Below are 19,400 nucleotides of genomic sequence, written 5' to 3' on the forward strand. Positions count from 1 at the left end.
GTCACCCCAAAACCTGCACCCTATCCTCTTAAAACTCATTTACTGCCATTTTGAAACAGCTCCCATCAGGGTTCCCCGCCAGAAGCCTCCATTGACTTCAATGTAATTTATAGTGCACGGATCATGCACGCCCATGCACAGATGATGCACCATGTTTGTGCAGTTTGTTCACAGCTTTCAAACAAAAAAGTCTGATTGGAAATCCGTTCAGGCATTCTTGAGATAATAGCCATTATGTTTTACATGTTATGTAAACAAAAATGGCCGCCCTGTTTGAAAGATGGGGTTGTATGGGGGTTGAACATGCAAAATCGCGATTGAAATCATGCTTACTAGATTTGATGGGGTCCAAAAATAATTTTTCAATTTTTTTTTTTTCAAATTTAAAGCGAAGGATCTCAACGTCTTATGCCTTACCTTAGTTTCCTTTTAGTTGACCTTGTATCAGTGAACTGTACTGTCATGAAACTGTAATTTGTCCTATGCAAAACTTCTAATAAATACTTCAATCAAATCAATAAAAAAGCCTTTGAAGCAGGGAGGGCAAGACACTTGACTGGAACATACCCTCCACTTCCTGAATTCCATCTATTTTCTTCAATTGATGGAAGCTCAGGGGAATTTGTCAGGTATGACAAAGTAGGCATCATAATACGACACCTTCATCAGGGGACATGATTTTGAGGAAGTGCACACACATGAAGAGGCTGATGCCCTGATTCCTCATCAAGTCCTTGCCTCTGCTGCTTATGGTGCGTTGTGAGACATAATGTGTTTGGTCACCCGACACTGCTGTTACTTCTCTGAAATTTGCAACAGTCAAAGCCAAGGTACAAAAAAAAGTAAATAGATATATTTGAGCGAGTTCAAGTTATTGAATGTCACAAATGCCAAGGGTTCCTTGGCCTACACAATTCGTCATGGGTCAACGCCTACTTGAAGCCTGATAATGATGACATTAAGCCATTAACCGCTTCAAGGACCTTAGCAAGAGTTCCATTTCTCCTGAGCTTATTAATGGTGAGCTTCCATCAACATTGCAGTCATTGGAGCATGTTGCATGCCGTGTTTACAGTTCAAAAGGTCCAACAACCAACTCGTGCTGCACTGCTCCCACATATCCTCCGTGCCAACTATGTCACAATGCGGGATAAATCATACCTGACAAATTGCCCTAAGCTTCCTCCAATCAAAGAACATGGGTGAAATTAAGAGAGTGGAGGGTATGTTCCAGTCAGGGGTCTTGCCCTCCCTGCTCAAATAACCTGCCTTTCACTCTATGCTATGGTGGAGACTGTGTCAACACTATTAGGTTGGACATTGAAGATGACGGAAAAAAAAAAATTTGCGGTTATTTGCGGATTTTAATTGTGTTTTATAACCTTTTTTGCATGTTTTATTCGGGTTTCCGCGGTTTATTTTTTAGCTAAATGTAACACAATTGGGAACTGCACACTAAACTTTCCCTTTGCCTCTCCAAACGGGCTGTGGACAGTGCGGAGACATATAAAAAATGCGCACACAGTGGCCATATGCCACTGATCTGATTGCAGCCAGCAGGATATTATTAGATGCTATATTGTCCGCCGCATCGGTCCAGACCCCAGTGTTAGGAAACAGCTGGTCAACTTCTGGTACACCATAGCCATTAGCCACTAGCTAGCCCAAACATTAGCCTAGCCAGGCAGCACAGCAGCATAACATAGCATTCATCATTACAAGTCTTTAGCCACGACTCACCAGTGAGGACGCCAGGGCTAGCAGAGGGCGATGTTAAATGCCTTCATAGCCTAGGTTGTGTTGTCTTGGTGTTCTGTATATTCCTTTTATGCCCGTATTGTTATAATTCACCCAAGTCCATGACGCATATGTTACGCACGGAGAGACAGACGCTTAGACAAGTTAAAAGGGAAGTCCTTTGAAAGCCATTTCCTGTCTAAACAGTGCCCAGAAGCACATTTCAAAACAAGAGCCTTTCTTTTTTTTTTTGTCTATACAATCGATCATTCAACACATGTTTATTTTGAAATTGTACTGGAAATAGAAGTAGCCAATAGCTCCTACTTCACGCCACTGATGTCAGAGCCTCTACTTGCCGATCGGCAATATTTTTCCCCCAACCCCCCTTTAGGGGGTGCGGTGGGGGGTGCGGTGGGACGTGGGGGAGGGGGTGCGGCCGCACCCCCAGCACCCCTACTTCCCTCGGCACTGCCGGACACCCTGTGGAAGACCCCTGGTATTTGCTACTACTCCTTTTTGTTTTCAGAGCCCAGCTACAACAACTTTTATGCTTTAATTATGATCTAATTTAACATTGTTCTGGAGCAGAGCGATTACTGAGACAGACTCAGGGGTCTGTCTGGGGGTCCCGGGTGAGGAAAGACCCCAACCAAAAGTCAGAAGGATTATTCTGGCTGCTTTAAAAGTATAATAAATGAACCCAAGAGGTTTTAAAACCTACAAAACAACTCTAATATTATGAAATTAGGACATTAACTGGCTGGCGTAATGTTCTGGGAGGTCTCAAAATAGATAACCCCCAGAAAGGGGGTGGGGGTCTGGAACATTTTACACCCAACATTTACTCATTCGATTCCTTGACCCAGAAAACATAGGATTGGCATGTTTAAATAAGTTTCTAGGTTGTCTAGACGCCAAGATAGCACAAATTATGTATTTTATGTCGGCCATTTTTAACGTCCAAAATGGCAGCTTTGCAGGTGTCTGTGCAAATGGAAACATTGATTTTTGGATTCCCCATGCTCTGAAGATTCCAAAAATGAAAGGAACCTGACTAGTGGGTCGAAACCCCCAGGGGGGTCCCCCAAACTTTTTTTTTTTTCAACAAAAAATAAAATATTAATAGGCTATATATATTTGCCAGACCCATGAAATGGGTAGGCCTACATAAGCAAATGTCTGTCCGGGTTTTCTATATAAAGGGTATATATGATGATGACATGATGATGACATGCCTACAAAAGGCATGATGTCATAAATGATGATGACAGACAGGGGGTCTGGCACAACCAGGTTGACCTGGTCTAGTTTTTAATCTACCAGCAGAGATCAGCCTGTGGTCAAACAACGAGGCCATGACATCATCATTCTGTCATAAATGAAGAGTTCACAACCATCAACTAATTATTAATTTACTAATTATTAACAACCTGTGAGCAGACAGTAGGCTATATAACACATACACACAATGTATACACACGCACACGCACGCACGCACGCACGCACGCACACACACACACGCACACACACACACACACACACGTGACACAAAGACATAGGCTACACAGGCGCACACCCAAAATGTTCAAATGTACAAATACCTACTTTGAGTTCCCCAAAAATGACAGATTTTCACTCATGAAGCATATTGAATTCAGTGAGTTTTCTTTTTCTTTTTTTGTCACACCCCAAGAAGACAATCATTTGATGAGCAGCGCAGGGCTCATCAATATGTCCGTCCATGGATGAATGTGTCCATTGTCCTCGTCCGTGGCAACTTTATTTTTAAAACATCTTCTTTTAAACATCTTTATAATCTTCTTATTTCCATTACGAGACCCACTTACTGAAGGTCAGTCTCTGTCAATTGTCACACTAAAACAATAGCAGATCTACAAGCTCGCAGGGCAGCACAGGTATGTGCATGCATAAAGTGAGTGGCAAAGTGAGCGGAACATCTTCAAAAGTTGTTTAATGCAATCAGATAGGACTTTCCTGTTTGGATGTGTGGGCTGTCAAGACCAGAAAGTAGTTTCCTGTTTGGATGTATGGGCTGTCAAGACCAGAAAGTAGTTTTCTGTGTGGATGTATGGGCTGTCAAGGCCAGAAAGTAGTTTTCTGTGTGGATGTATGGGCTGTCAAGGCCAGAAAGTAGTTTTCTGTTTGGATGTATGGGCTGTCAAGGCCAGAAAGTAGTTTTCTGTGTGGATGTATGGGCTGTCAAGGCCAGAAAGTAGTTTTCTGTGTGGATGTTTGGGCTGTCAAGGCCAGAAAGTAGTTTTCTGTGTGGATGTATGGGCTGTCAAGGCCAGAAAGTAGTTTTCTGTGTGGATGTATGGGCTGTCAAGGCCAGAAAGTAGTTTTCTGTGTGGATGTATGGGCTGTCAAGACCAGAAAGTAGTTTCCTGTTTGGATGTATGGGCTGTCAAGGCCAGAAAGTAGTTTTCTGTTTGGATGTATGGGCTGTCAAGACCAGAAAGTAGTTTCCTGTTTGGATGTATGGGCTGTCAAGGCCAGAAAGTAGTTTTCTGTGTGGATGTATGGGCTGTCAAGGCCAGAAAGTAGTTTTCTGTGTGGATGTATGGGCTGTCAAGGCCAGAAAGTAGTTAGTTTTCTGTTTGGATGTATGGGCTGTCAAGGCCAGAAAGTAGTTTTCTGTGTGGATGTATGGGCTGTCAAGACCAGAAAGTAGTTTTCTGTTTGGATGTATGGGCTGTCAAGGCCAGAAAGTAGTTTTCTGTGTGGATGTATGGGCTGTCAAGGCCAGAAAGTAGTTTTCTGTGTGGATGTATGGGCTGTCAAGACCAGAAAGTAGTTTCCTGTTTGGATGTATGGGCTGTCAAGGCCAGAAAGTAGTTTTCTGTTTGGATGTATGGGCTGTCAAGACCAGAAAGTAGTTTCCTGTTTGGATGTATGGGCTGTCAAGGCCAGAAAGTAGTTTTCTGTGTGGATGTATGGGCTGTCAAGGCCAGAAAGTAGTTTTCTGTGTGGATGTATGGGCTGTCAAGGCCAGAAAGTAGTTTTCTGTGTGGATGTTTGGGCTGTCAAGACCAGAAAGTAGTTTTCTGTTTGGATGTATGGGCTGTCAAGGCCAGAAAGTAGTTTTCTGTGTGGATGTATGGGCTGTCAAGACCAGAAAGTAGTTTTCTGTTTGGATGTATGGGCTGTCAAGGCCAGAAAGTAGTTTTCTGTGTGGATGTATGGGCTGTCAAGGCCAGAAAGTAGTTTTCTGTGTGGATGTTTGGGCTGTCAAGGCCAGAAAGTAGTTTTCTGTGTGGATGTATGGGCTGTCAAGGCCAGAAAGTAGTTTTCTGTGTGGATGTATGGGCTGTCAAGGCCAGAAAGTAGTTTTCTGTGTGGATGTATGGGCTGTCAAGACCAGAAAGTGGTTTCCTGTTTGGATGTATGTGTCAAGGCCAGAAAGTAGTTTTCTGTTTGGATGTATGGGCTGTCAAGACCAGAAAGTAGTTTCCTGTTTGGATGTATGGGCTGTCAAGGCCAGAAAGTAGTTTTCTGTGTGGATGTATGGGCTGTCAAGACCAGAAAGTAGTTTTCTGTGTGGATGTATGGGCTGTCAAGGCCAGAAAGTAGTTTTCTGTTTGGATGTGTGGGCTGTCAAGACCAGAAAGTAGTTTTCTGTGTGGATGTATGGGCTGTCAAGACCAGAAAGTAGTTTCCTGTTTGGATGTATGGGCTGTCAAGGCCAGAAAGTAGTTTTCTGTTTGGATGTGTGGGCTGTCAAGACCAGAAAGTAGTTTCCTGTTTGGATGTATGGGCTGTCAAGGCCAGAAAGTAGTTTTCTGTGTGGATGTATGGGCTGTCAAGACCAGAAAGTAGTTTTCTGTGTGGATGTATGGGCTGTCAAGACCAGAAAGTAGTTTTCTGTGTGGATGTATGGGCTGTCAAGGCCAGAAAGTAGTTTTCTGTGTGGATGTATGGGCTGTCAAGGCCAGAAAGTAGTTTTCTGTGTGGATGTTTGGGCTGTCAAGACCAGAAAGTAGTTTTCTGTTTGGATGTATGGGCTGTCAAGGCCAGAAAGTAGTTTTCTGTGTGGATGTATGGGCTGTCAAGACCAGAAAGTAGTTTTCTGTTTGGATGTATGGGCTGTCAAGGCCAGAAAGTAGTTTTCTGTGTGGATGTATGGGCTGTCAAGGCCAGAAAGTAGTTTTCTGTGTGGATGTTTGGGCTGTCAAGGCCAGAAAGTAGTTTTCTGTGTGGATGTATGGGCTGTCAAGGCCAGAAAGTAGTTTTCTGTGTGGATGTATGGGCTGTCAAGGCCAGAAAGTAGTTTTCTGTGTGGATGTATGGGCTGTCAAGACCAGAAAGTAGTTTCCTGTTTGGATGTATGTGTCAAGGCCAGAAAGTAGTTTTCTGTTTGGATGTATGGGCTGTCAAGACCAGAAAGTAGTTTCCTGTTTGGATGTATGGGCTGTCAAGGCCAGAAAGTAGTTTTCTGTGTGGATGTATGGGCTGTCAAGACCAGAAAGTAGTTTTCTGTGTGGATGTATGGGCTGTCAAGGCCAGAAAGTAGTTTTCTGTTTGGATGTGTGGGCTGTCAAGACCAGAAAGTAGTTTTCTGTGTGGATGTATGGGCTGTCAAGACCAGAAAGTAGTTTCCTGTTTGGATGTATGGGCTGTCAAGGCCAGAAAGTAGTTTTCTGTTTGGATGTGTGGGCTGTCAAGACCAGAAAGTAGTTTCCTGTTTGGATGTATGGGCTGTCAAGGCCAGAAAGTAGTTTTCTGTGTGGATGTATGGGCTGTCAAGACCAGAAAGTAGTTTTCTGTGTGGATGTATGGGCTGTCAAGACCAGAAAGTAGTTTTCTGTGTGGATGTATGGGCTGTCAAGACCAGAAAGTAGTTTTCTGTGTGGATGTATGGGCTGTCAAGGCCAGAAAGTAGTTTTCTGTTTGGATGTGTGGGCTGTCAAGACCAGAAAGTAGTTTTCTGTGTGGATGTATGGGCTGTCAAGACCAGAAAGTAGTTTTCTGTGTGGATGTATGGGCTGTCAAGACCAGAAAGTAGTTTTCTGTTTGGATGTATGGGCTGTCAAGACCAGAAAGTAGTTTTCTGTGTGGATGTATGGGCTGTCAAGACCAGAAAGTAGTTTTCTGTTTGGATGTATGGGCTGTCAAGACCAGAAAGTAGTTTTCTGTGTGGATGTATGGGCTGTCAAGACCAGAAAGTAGTTTTCTGTTTGGATGTATGGGCTGTCAAGACCAGAAAGTAGTTTTCTGTTTGGATGTATGGGCTGTCAAGACCAGAAAGTAGTTTTCTGTTTGGATGTATGGGCTGTCAAGACCAGAAAGTAGTTTTCTGTTTGGATGTATGGGCTGTCAAGACCAGAAAGTAGTTTTCTGTGTGGATGTATGGGCTGTCAAGACCAGAAAGTAGTTTTCTGTGTGGATGTATGGGGTCAAGACCAGAAAGTAGTTTTCTGTTTGGATGTATGGGCTGTCAAGACCAGAAAGTAGTTTTCTGTGTGGATGTATGGGCTGTCAAGACCAAAAAGTCGTTTTCTGTGTGGATGTATGGGCTGTCAAGACCAGAAAGTAGTTTTCTGTGTGGATGTATGGGCTGTCAAGACCAGAAAGTAGTTTTCTGTGTGGATGTATGGGCTGTCAAGACCAGAAAGTAGTTTTCTGTGTGGATGTATGGGCTGTCAAGGCCTGTGATGGTCTGGCTCTGGGACCACCACAAAAAAGGGGAGACGACACAGAGGTTCAATGCAATAATAAGTTTAAAGTTTATTTATAATGAATTAATCAATAGAATCAGGCAAGAATTAAAGTTTCCAAAATAAACAGGCAGGGAAACTAACTGCCCATCGTTTAACCGAAACAAACTAAAGCAAGATAACAAAAAAGAACAGCTGCTCTCTGAGGTGGCCTGCCGCTCCAGCGGCCTGGAGAAGACTGAGGAGAGAAAGAGGTTTGTTAGGCAGGCCTTTTATAGTGGGGAGGCACCGGCCAGGTGTCTCCCCTCAACCGATTGCCTCAGACTCCACCCTCCAATCCAGCACTGTAACAGGACTCATTAAAGGCACACACCACATATTCCTATAAGGCCCTAGGGGCCGTCACACTCCCCCCCTTCAAGACAGGGTCCCACAGGGAACCCTGGCCTAAATCGTGCCACCAAAACTACATAAAAATACTACAATTGTGCATATAATAAGTAAACATGGGCCCCACAAAAACTAACCCTCCCAGCTCAATTCTCCATTCAGCTTCTGCCCCACCCTCTCAGCAACTGGTACCTTGGAGCCTTTAAGAGAGGTTAAAGCATAGGCACAACAGATCATGAACACAGAGTTAATTTAAGTTAATTTAAGGGCACTAAGAACAGTAACTCATGAGCATCCACACGGCACATCATGCTCTTTCCAATTACTTTTTCCATGTTTTTCCTTCCTGTGTGCATTACAAATGCAGACAGGATGAGAAGAACTTAGTGCAATGTGCGACTGTGACACACAAGCACAAGATCTCTCAAAATGATTGCGTTTGCGTCTATCACGCTCTGGAAACGCAATATCACGACTTGGGATGAGAACATCATGTACAGGAACACGGGCACACAAAACAGACCTTTTAACCTTTGCTTCAGGCCGAGACCTTTCCAAACTAGGAAACAGAGCAGGCACTTTTACGGACTGACTCTGTTTTCCAGCTCTTTGGCAAGTAAGACAATTTTTGATGTACTCTGCCACGCTTCTTTTAACACGGGGCCAAAAGAACTTTTCCAAAACCTGATTGTACGTTCTACGCACACCCACATGCCCCGACTCATAGTGAGCAATGCGTAAAATGACCTCTTGGAACTTGGAAGGAATGACAATCTGGAAAACAGGGTCTCCAATGAACCCTTGGCCACGTGGCCCACACTTGCGCAGCAGCACTTCATTCTCTATGAAGTAGCCATGTGCAAGGTTTTTCACCTCACTTTTGGGGAGAACAAGATTGAACAGCTCTTTCAGTTTGGGATCGTCTTTCTGCTCCCTCACCAACTCAGACTGCGAAATGGACCTAGGAAGATTGCACAGATAGTCAGTTTCATGCTGGCACTTCACATCAACTGCTGTTTGAATAGGCTGCACCATTGGCCGATGAGCAAAGACCCTCTCCCCTGCTACATCATTTCCCAGCACTACGGTCACCCCATTAACAGGTAGAGCTGGACGCACGCCCATTCGCACTTCCCCTACAAACAGATCAGAACAGAGCATGAACTTGTGTACAGGACAATGAAAAACTGACATTTCCATGCCCAACACAGGAATGAACGAACCAGTATTGGTTGCTCCAGAAAATGGCAGAACAGAGGCAAGGATAAATGAATTACACGAGCCCGTGTCTCGCAAAATAGTTACTGGCACCTTCTCCGGATTACCAATCAATGACACATGTCCTTTTGACACAAACGGCAAAAAGGCACTGGACACCTCCTCAGCACTAGGCCAATCAGCAGAAACAGACACAGCAAACGCAGATGAAGACTAGTTATAACTCCTAAAGTTAAAGTTTTTTTTTGGAGTTAAAGGGGAGGCTCAATAGAATTGATTTGCATTCGGTTTTTGGCTTTTTTGCATTTGGCTTTTTTGCAATTGGCTCTTTTTTGGTGTGCATTTAAAGGCCCTACAGTCTGGTGCTGGTGGCTTTGGATTAATTATCCATCTTTGATCTTTCTTGTTTGGAGTTCATGATGGAGGAGTTTGTGGCAGCTCCGTCGGAGGAGAGGTTGGATGCCTGCTCGAGTGACCAGCTCATTAAAATTGGAGCTCACTACCAAATTGAGATTGGTGATAAAAGGAAGAAAGAAAACATGACACTCCATTGCACACTCCTTTTTCCAGTGTCCTGGTTGGTGACAATAATGACAGACATTATCAGGGTTCTGTACACCTCCAGCACGGCCACTAGGTCCGCTACCAGCCCCATTGGCCCTGCCAGGAACATACTTTCCCCCAACAACCTGTCCTGCCACTCTACCCCCAGATCCACCAGCATAACCCCGGTTGTCCGGAGCTACACTTTTGTGCGTCAATGCATAATCGTCAGCCAACGCCGCCGCTTCAGCAGCAGTCTGAGCCTTCTGCTCACATATGTACACAGCCACATTCTCAGGGATTGAGTTCTTGAATTGCTCAAGTACAATCAAGTCAGACAGGTCACCATAGTTCTCCACTCCTGAAGCTACACACCAACGATTAAAGTGCATTGTTAAATCGCGAGCAAACTCCAGATAGGACTTATTTCCTCGCTGCCAGGTTCTAAAACGCTGGCGGTAAGCCTCAGGCACCAACTCGTAGGCTTTCAGCACTGCCGCTTTGACCACCATGTAGTCTGTACAGTCCTGTTTTGACAGTGAGGCAAATGCCTCCTGAGCCCGACCAGTGAGAACACACTGCAACAGGACTGTGCGGTCCAAGTCACTCCAGTTCCGAGCGTCTGCCACCCGCTCGAACAGAGTAAAGAACACATCCACTTCCTTCTCATTAAACTTGGGGACCAAGCGAAAACTATTCAAGATATTATCCTTGTCACCTGAATCCTCCTTCTTTGCGTCCCTCAACTTCCCATCTCTCACCAGACTGAGCCTCGCCGTCTCAACATCTAGTCTTGCCATTTCTGCTCTGTGCCTCATTCTTTCCATCTCCAACTCCTGCTCTTTCAACTGCACTTCCTTTTCTTTCAACTGCATTTCCTTGTCTTTCAACTGCAACTGAACCTGCAACTTTAGGTTTAGCAGTTCTTTCTGCTGGTCAAATGTCAAGCCAGCCCCAGAGGGCAAAATCTCCTCCACAACCAACTCATCATCCTTCGGAGGAGTCAACACCTGCTGCTCATACAAATTAGCTCTGATGATAGAGCTCATGTTTTCTTTCTTCCTTTTATCACCAATCTCAATTTGGTAGTGAGCTCCAATTTTAATGAGCTGGTCACTCGAGCAGGCATCCAACCTCTCCTCCGACGGAGCTGCCACAAACTCCTCCATCATGAACTCCAAACAAGAAAGATCAAAGATGGATAATTAATCCAAAGCCACCAGCACCAGACTGTAGGGCCTTTAAATGCACACCAAAAAAGAGCCAATTGCAAAAAAGCCAAATGCAAAAAAGCCAAAAACCGAATGCAAATCAATTCTATTGAGCCTCCCCTTTAACTCCAAAAAAAACTTTAACTTTAGGAGTTATAACTAGTCTTCAGGTTATCAGTATCCCAGCTGGAAAACTACAAAATATAAGTGCCCCTCTCTTTTAAACCCCCCACTTTAACTCCACCCAGCTGCCTGTGCTTGGGTAGCGGTGGGTACTGATGCACTGAAGGCCACCGCAAAGGCCTAGCTTATACTAGGAGTAGGAAGAGCAACCAGTGGCTGGCGACCCACATCCACTCTCTAGCCGTGCCCCCGAGACGGAGTACGCACACGCCGGTGCGCACTCGCAATCTGCCAGCCGCACCCTGCACCTAAAACCACCCCTGGCCTAAACGCTTATTTAACCCCAGTAGCCCCACGCACCTCACAGGGACACTTATATAATAATAACAATTATATTTAACCAGCCAGGAAACGTTCTTTTACTTAACCAGTAGTACAAAAAAGACTAGGGTTGGCCCAACAAACTGATATGCAAAAAAAAGTGACTTACGTTTTTCAAGTCCGGTGACCCTTTAACACACCTCTTAGACCTCTGAACGCTCCCCAACAAGCCTGAACATGGAATTCCCAACAGTGACAACACTTGGGAGATTCCCCAGTTCAACAGCTCCACCACCTTGCTACCACCAAGGGAAGGTGAGCCTCAGCTTGACCACGCCCCAAACGCGAGCACTTAAATAGTTAAGCTCTATTTCTTACCGAATGTTGACTTTAGACGAGCCCCCATTTGTGATGGTCTGGCTCTGGGACCACCACAAAAAAGGGGAGACGACACAGAGGTTCAATGCAATAATAAGTTTAAAGTTTATTTATAATGAATTAATCAATAGAATCAGGCAAGAATTAAAGTTTCCAAAATAAACAGGCAGGGAAACTAACTGCCCATCGTTTAACCGAAACAAACTAAAGCAAGATAACAAAAAAGAACAGCTGCTCTCTGAGGTGGCCTGCCGCTCCAGCGGCCTGGAGAAGACTGAGGAGAGAAAGAGGTTTGTTAGGCAGGCCTTTTATAGTGGGGAGGCACCGGCCAGGTGTCTCCCCTCAACCGATTGCCTCAGACTCCACCCTCCAATCCAGCACTGTAACAGGACTCATTAAAGGCACACACCACATATTCCTATAAGGCCCTAGGGGCCGTCACAGCCAGAAAGTAGTTTTCTGTGTGGATGTATGGGCTGTCAAGACCAGAAAGTAGTTTTCTGTGTGGATGTATGGGCTGTCAAGACCAGAAAGTAGTTTTCTGTGTGGATGTATGGGCTGTCAAGGCCAGAAAGCAGTTTTCTGTGTGGATGTATGGGCTGTCAAGACCAGAAAGTAGTTTTCTGTGTGGATGTATGGGCTGTCAAGGCCAGAAAGTAGTTTTCTGTGTGGATGTATGGGCTGTCAAGGCCAGAAAGTAGTTTTCTGTGTGGATGTATGGGCTGTCAAGACCAGAAAGTAGTTTTCTGTGTGGATGTATGGGCTGTCAAGACCAGAAAGTAGTTTTCTGTGTGGATGTATGGGCTGTCAAGGCCAGAAAGTAGTTTTCTGTGTGGATGTATGGGCTGTCAAGGCCAGAAAGTAGTTTTCTGTGTGGATGTATGGGCTGTCAAGGCCAGAAAGTAGTTTTCTGTGTGGATGTATGGGCTGTCAAGACCAGAAAGTAGTTTTCTGTGTGGATGTATGGGCTGTCAAGACCAGAAAGTAGTTTTCTGTGTGGATGTATGGGCTGTCAAGACCAGAAAGTAGTTTTCTGTGTGGATGTATGTGCTGTCAAGACCAGAAAGTAGTTTTCTGTGTGGATGTATGGGCTGTCAAGGCCAGAAAGTAGTTTTCTGTGTGGATGTATGGGCTGTCAAGACCAGAAAGTAGTTTTCTGTGTGGATGTATGGGCTGTCAAGACCAGAAAGTAGTTTTCTGTGTGGATGTATGGGCTGTCAAGGCCAGAAAGTAGTTTTCTGTGTGGATGTATGGGCTGTCAAGGCCAGAAAGTAGTTTTCTGTGTGGATGTATGGGCTGTCAAGACCAGAAAGTAGTTTTCTGTGTGGATGTATGGGCTGTCAAGACCAGAAAGTAGTTTTCTGTGTGGATGTATGGGCTGTCAAGACCAGAAAGTAGTTTTCTGTGTGGATGTATGGGCTGTCAAGACCAGAAAGTAGTTTTCTGTGTGGATGTATGGGCTGTCAAGGCCAGAAAGTAGTTTTCTGTGTGGATGTATGGGCTGTCAAGGCCAGAAAGTAGTTTTCTGTGTGGATGTATGGGCTGTCAAGGCCAGAAAGTAGTTTTCTGTGTGGATGTATGGGCTGTCAAGACCAGAAAGTAGTTTTCTGTGTGGATGTTTGGGCTGTCAAGACCAGAAAGTAGTTTTCTGTGTGGATGTTTGGGCTGTCAAGACCAGAAAGTAGTTTTCTGTGTGGATGTTTGGGCTGTCAAGACCAGAAAGTAGTTTTCTGTGTGGATGTTTGGGCTGTCAAGGCCAGAAAGTAGTTTTCTGTGTGGATGTTTGGGCTGTCAAGACCAGAAAGTAGTTTTCTGTGTGGATGTATGGGCTGTCAAGACCAGAAAGTAGTTTTCTGTGTGGATGTATGGGCTGTCAAGACCAGAAAGTAGTTTTCTGTGTGGATGTTTGGGCTGTCAAGACCAGAAAGTAGTTTTCTGTGTGGATGTTTGGGCTGTCAAGACCAGAAAGTAGTTTTCTGTGTGGATGTATGGGCTGTCAAGACCAGAAAGTAGTTTTCTGTGTGGATGTTTGGGCTGTCAAGACCAGAAAGTAGTTTTCTGTTTGGATGTATGGGCTGTCAAGACCAGAAAGTAGTTTTCTGTGTGGATGTATGGGCTGTCAAGACCAGAAAGTAGTTTTCTGTGTGGATGTATGGGCTGTCAAGACCAGAAAGTAGTTTTCTGTGTGGATGTATGGGCTGTCAAGACCAGAAAGTAGTTTTCTGTGTGGATGTATGGGCTGTCAAGACCAGAAAGTAGTTTTCTGTGTGGATGTATGGGCTGTCAAGACCAGAAAGTAGTTTTCTGTGTGGATGTATGGGCTGTCAAGGCCAGAAAGTAGTTTTCTGTGTGGATGTATGGGCTGTCAAGGCCAGAAAGTAGTTTTCTGTGTGGATGTTTGGGCTGTCAAGACCAGAAAGTAGTTTTCTGTGTGGATGTATGGGCTGTCAAGGCCAGAAAGTAGTTTTCTGTGTGGATGTATGGGCTGTCAAGACCAGAAAGTAGTTTTCTGTGTGGATGTATGGGCTGTCAAGGCCAGAAAGTAGTTTTCTGTGTGGATGTATGGGCTGTCAAGGCCAGAAAGTAGTTTTCTGTGTGGATGTATGGGCTGTCAAGGCCAGAAAGTAGTTTTCTGTGTGGATGTATGGGCTGTCAAGGCCAGAAAGTAGTTTTCTGTGTGGATGTATGGGCTGTCAAGGCCAGAAAGTAGTTTTCTGTGTGGATGTATGGGCTGTCAAGGCCAGAAAGTAGTTTTCTGTGTGGATGTATGGGCTGTCAAGGCCAGAAAGTAGTTTTCTGTGTGGATGTATGGGCTGTCAAGGCCAGAAAGTAGTTTTCTGTGTGGATGTATGGGCTGTCAAGGCCAGAAAGTAGTTTTCTGTGTGGATGTATGGGCTGTCAAGACCAGAAAGTAGTTTTCTGTGTGGATGTATGGGCTGTCAAGGCCAGAAAGTAGTTTTCTGTGTGGATGTATGGGCTGTCAAGGCCAGAAAGTAGTTTTCTGTGTGGATGTATGGGCTGTCAAGGCCAGAAAGTAGTTTTCTGTGTGGATGTATGGGCTGTCAAGGCCAGAAAGTAGTTTTCTGTGTGGATGTATGGGCTGTCAAGGCCAGAAAGTAGTTTTCTGTGTGGATGTATGGGCTGTCAAGGCCAGAAAGTAGTTTTCTGTGTGGATGTATGGGCTGTCAAGGCCAGAAAGTAGTTTTCTGTGTGGATGTATGGGCTGTCAAGGCCAGAAAGTAGTTTTCTGTGTGGATGTATGGGCTGTCAAGACCAGAAAGTAGTTTTCTGTGTGGATGTATGGGCTGTCAAGGCCAGAAAGTAGTTTTCTGTGTGGATGTATGGGCTGTCAAGGCCAGAAAGTAGTTTTCTGTGTGGATGTATGGGCTGTCAAGGCCAGAAAGTAGTTTTCTGTGTGGATGTATGGGCTGTCAAGGCCAGAAAGTAGTTTTCTGTGTGGATGTATGGGCTGTCAAGACCAGAAAGTAGTTTTCTGTGTGGATGTATGGGCTGTCAAGACCAGAAAGTAGTTTTCTGTGTGGATGTTTGGGCTGTCAAGACCAGAAAGTAGTTTTCTGTGTGGATGTTTGGGCTGTCAAGACCAGAAAGTAGTTTTCTGTGTGGATGTTTGGGCTGTCAAGACCAGAAAGTAGTTTTCTGTGTGGATGTTTGGGCTGTCAAGGCCAGAAAGTAGTTTTCTGTGTGGATGTTTGGGCTGTCAAGACCAGAAAGTAGTTTTCTGTGTGGATGTATGGGCTGTCAAGACCAGAAAGTAGTTTTCTGTGTGGATGTATGGGCTGTCAAGACCAGAAAGTAGTTTTCTGTGTGGATGTATGGGCTGTCAAGACCAGAAAGTAGTTTTCTGTGTGGATGTATGGGCTGTCAAGGCCAGAAAGTAGTTTTCTGTGTGGATGTATGGGCTGTCAAGACCAGAAAGTAGTTTTCTGTGTGGATGTATGGGCTGTCAAGGCCAGAAAGTAGTTTTCTGTGTGGATGTATGGGCTGTCAAGACCAGAAAGTAGTTTTCTGTGTGGATGTATGGGCTGTCAAGGCCAGAAAGTAGTTTTCTGTGTGGATGTATGGGCTGTCAAGACCAGAAAGTAGTTTTCTGTGTGGATGTATGGGCTGTCAAGGCCAGAAAGTAGTTTTCTGTGTGGATGTATGGGCTGTCAAGACCAGAAAGTAGTTTTCTGTGTGGATGTATGGGCTGTCAAGACCAGAAAGTAGTTTTCTGTGTGGATGTATGGGCTGTCAAGACCAGAAAGTAGTTTTCTGTGTGGATGTATGGGCTGTCAAGGCCAGAAAGTAGTTTTCTGTGTGGATGTATGGGCTGTCAAGACCAGAAAGTAGTTTTCTGTGTGGATGTATGGGCTGTCAAGGCCAGAAAGTAGTTTTCTGTGTGGATGTATGGGCTGTCAAGACCAGAAAGTAGTTTTCTGTGTGGATGTATGGGCTGTCAAGGCCAGAAAGTAGTTTTCTGTGTGGATGTATGGGCTGTCAAGACCAGAAAGTAGTTTTCTGTGTGGATGTATGGGCTGTCAAGGCCAGAAAGTAGTTTTCTGTGTGGATGTATGGGCTGTCAAGGCCAGACAGTAGTTTTCTGTGTGGATGTATGGGCTGTCAAGGCCAGACAGTAGTTTTCTGTGTGGATGTATGGGCTGTCAAGACCAGAAAGTAGTTTTCTGTGTGGATGTATGGGCTGTCAAGGCCAGAAAGTAGTTTTCTGTGTGGATGTATGGGCTGTCAAGACCAGAAAGTAGTTTTCTGTGTGGATGTATGGGCTGTCAAGGCCAGAAAGTAGTTTTCTGTGTGGATGTATGGGCTGTCAAGACCAGAAAGTAGTTTTCTGTGTGGATGTATGGGCTGTCAAGGCCAGACAGTAGTTTTCTGTGTGGATGTATGGGCTGTCAAGGCCAGAAAGTAGTTTTCTGTGTGGATGTATGGGCTGTCAAGACCAGAAAGTAGTTTTCTGTGTGGATGTATGGGCTGTCAAGGCCAGACAGTAGTTTTCTGTGTGGATGTATGGGCTGTCAAGGCCAGAAAGTAGTTTTCTGTGTGGATGTATGGGCTGTCAAGGCCAGAAAGTAGTTTTCTGTGTGGATGTATGGGCTGTCAAGACCAGAAAGTAGTTTTCTGTGTGGATGTATGGGCTGTCAAGGCCAGAAAGTAGTTTTCTGTGTGGATGTATGGGCTGTCAAGGCCAGAAAGTAGTTTTCTGTGTGGATGTATGGGCTGTCAAGGCCAGAAAGTAGTTTTCTGTGTGGATGTATGGGCTGTCAAGGCCAGAAAGTAGTTTTCTGTGTGGATGTATGGGCTGTCAAGGCCAGAAAGTAGTTTTCTGTGTGGATGTATGGGCTGTCAAGGCCAGAAAGTAGTTTTCTGTGTGGATGTATGGGCTGTCAAGGCCAGAAAGTAGTTTTCTGTGTGGATGTATGGGCTGTCAAGGCCAGAAAGTAGTTTTCTGTGTGGATGTATGGGCTGTCAAGGCCAGAAAGTAGTTTTCTGTGTGGATGTATGGGCTGTCAAGGCCAGAAAGTAGTTTTCTGTGTGGATGTATGGGCTGTCAAGGCCAGAAAGTAGTTTTCTGTGTGGATGTATGGGCTGTCAAGGCCAGAAAGTAGTTTTCTGTGTGGATGTATGGGCTGTCAAGGCCAGAAAGTAGTTTTCTGTGTGGATGTATGGGCTGTCAAGGCCAGAAAGTAGTTTTCTGTGTGGATGTATGGGCTGTCAAGGCCAGAAAGTAGTTTTCTGTGTGGATGTATGGGCTGTCAAGGCCAGAAAGTAGTTTTCTGTGTGGATGTATGGGCTGTCAAGGCCAGAAAGTAGTTTTCTGTGTGGATGTATGGGCTGTCAAGGCCAGAAAGTAGTTTTCTGTGTGGATGTATGGGCTGTCAAGGCCAGAAAGTAGTTTTCTGTGTGGATGTATGGGCTGTCAAGGCCAGACAGTAGTTTTTGCCACTCAGTAAATGTTTCCATTGCATAACTTCCGTGTGTGTTTTCTTTTCTTTTCTTTTTCTTTTTACTATTTTGAAAAAGATCATGAATGCAGTTTTCTCTATGGTGAAAGAAATGCAAATTCCCCTTTCCATGCTGAAGGCAGCATTCAAGAGAATTGCCTTGTCCAAACTCTCCTGAACTTAACACATATGGTGCCAATCCCGAGTTTCCCGAGTTTGTATTGGTACTACCGCTGTGCCAACCCCGAGTTTCCCAAGTTTTTTTTTTTTCAATTTTTTTTATCCAAAAATTCTTTTTTGACATCCAGAAATGTACTAGGCATGATCGCGATCGAGAAATTGCATGTTTAACCCCCATACCAACTCATTCTTTCAAACATGGCAGCCAACGGATTTCCAAGAGGATTTTTTTGTTTGAAAGCTGTGAACAGCATGTACACACATGGTGCATCATCTAGGCATGGGTGTGCACTTTTTACACAATTGCACAATTACATGGAAGTCTATGGTAACCATGGCAACGCGAGACATTGAAGAGAAAAAATCATTGCAACATAAGTGCAGCGTCTTATGTTGAAAGAATTGTCCTTTCTGTGTCTAGAAATCCATGTCGTTACGTCACATCTACAGTATTCACTTGATTATGCGTTTAGTGTGATACGTGTGATATATGCTTAAAGAATTTTTAAAAGACACATTTTGATTCCAAAGGGTTTTCAATCATGTTCTACCTAGCGACAAACTGAAGCCATGAATTAAAAAAAGAATTGTTTTATCAATTTAATCAAAAACAAACATGTGGCAGCAGTCAGGCACAAAACCATGGATCTCCAAAACAAACCTTTTACTTTCACTTCAAATAATCGTAAAGAAAGTAGGCGAACTACATGCTCAAAAGCACGCACTGTGAGTCGAGAGCTTGTAGATTTTATTTTATTTTGCTATTCCTTCTTCGAGATGCTCTCGTGGAGCAGAAGATTTCAAAAGTGAAATGTGGAGGTGCAAGTTTTCAAACAAAACAAAAACATTAAGTGACACACGCCACACAGATCGCTGAGTCACGAATCAAAAACAAGACATTTCTTGGAAACATTAAAGCAAATTTCCCCCAAATTAAATGATGTTCAAATGCTTTTTGTTTTAGTTTTTACAAAATGACTGAAAATAAATCTCCGGATTAAATGAACGATAACCTCTGACATCAGACAACAATAACAGCAACGTCAACAAACAAAGGCAGAGAGGTCAATTAATTAACTATTATTCACTTTTTTCATGAAACAATGTCCCTTTTCAGTCAATCAGAATTCAATCCCACATTTCTCTACACCAGGGGTCTTCAACGTGTTCAGGCCAAGGACCCCTTAGCTAAGAGAGGGATAAAGCAGGGACCCCTTAGCTGAGAGAGGGATAAAGCAGGGACCCCTTAGCTGAGAGAGAGATGAAGCAGGGACCCCTTAGCTGAGAGAGGGATGAAGCAGGGACCCCTTAGCTGAGAGAGAGATGAAGCAGGGACCCCTTAGCTGAGAGAGAGATGAAGCAGGGACCCCTTAGCTGAGAGAGGAATAAAGCAGGGACCCCTTAGCTGAGAGAGATAAAGCAGGGACCCCTTAGCTGAGAGAGGGATAAAGCAGGGACCCCTTAGCTGAGAGAGAGATGAAGCAGGGACCCCTTAGCTGAGAGAGGGATAAAGCAGGGACCCCTTAGCTGAGAGAGGGATAAAGCAGGGACCCCTTAGCTGAGAGAGAGATGAAGCAGGGACCCCTTAGCTGAGAGGGATAAAGCAGGGACCCCTTCGCTGAGAGAGGGATAAAGCAGGGACCCCTTCGCTGAGAGAGGGATAA

Source organism: Nannobrachium achirus (genome assembly GCF_963921795.1).
Source record: "Nannobrachium achirus genome assembly, chromosome: 4".
In the NCBI taxonomy this organism is placed as follows: Eukaryota; Metazoa; Chordata; class Actinopteri; order Myctophiformes; family Myctophidae; genus Nannobrachium; species Nannobrachium achirus.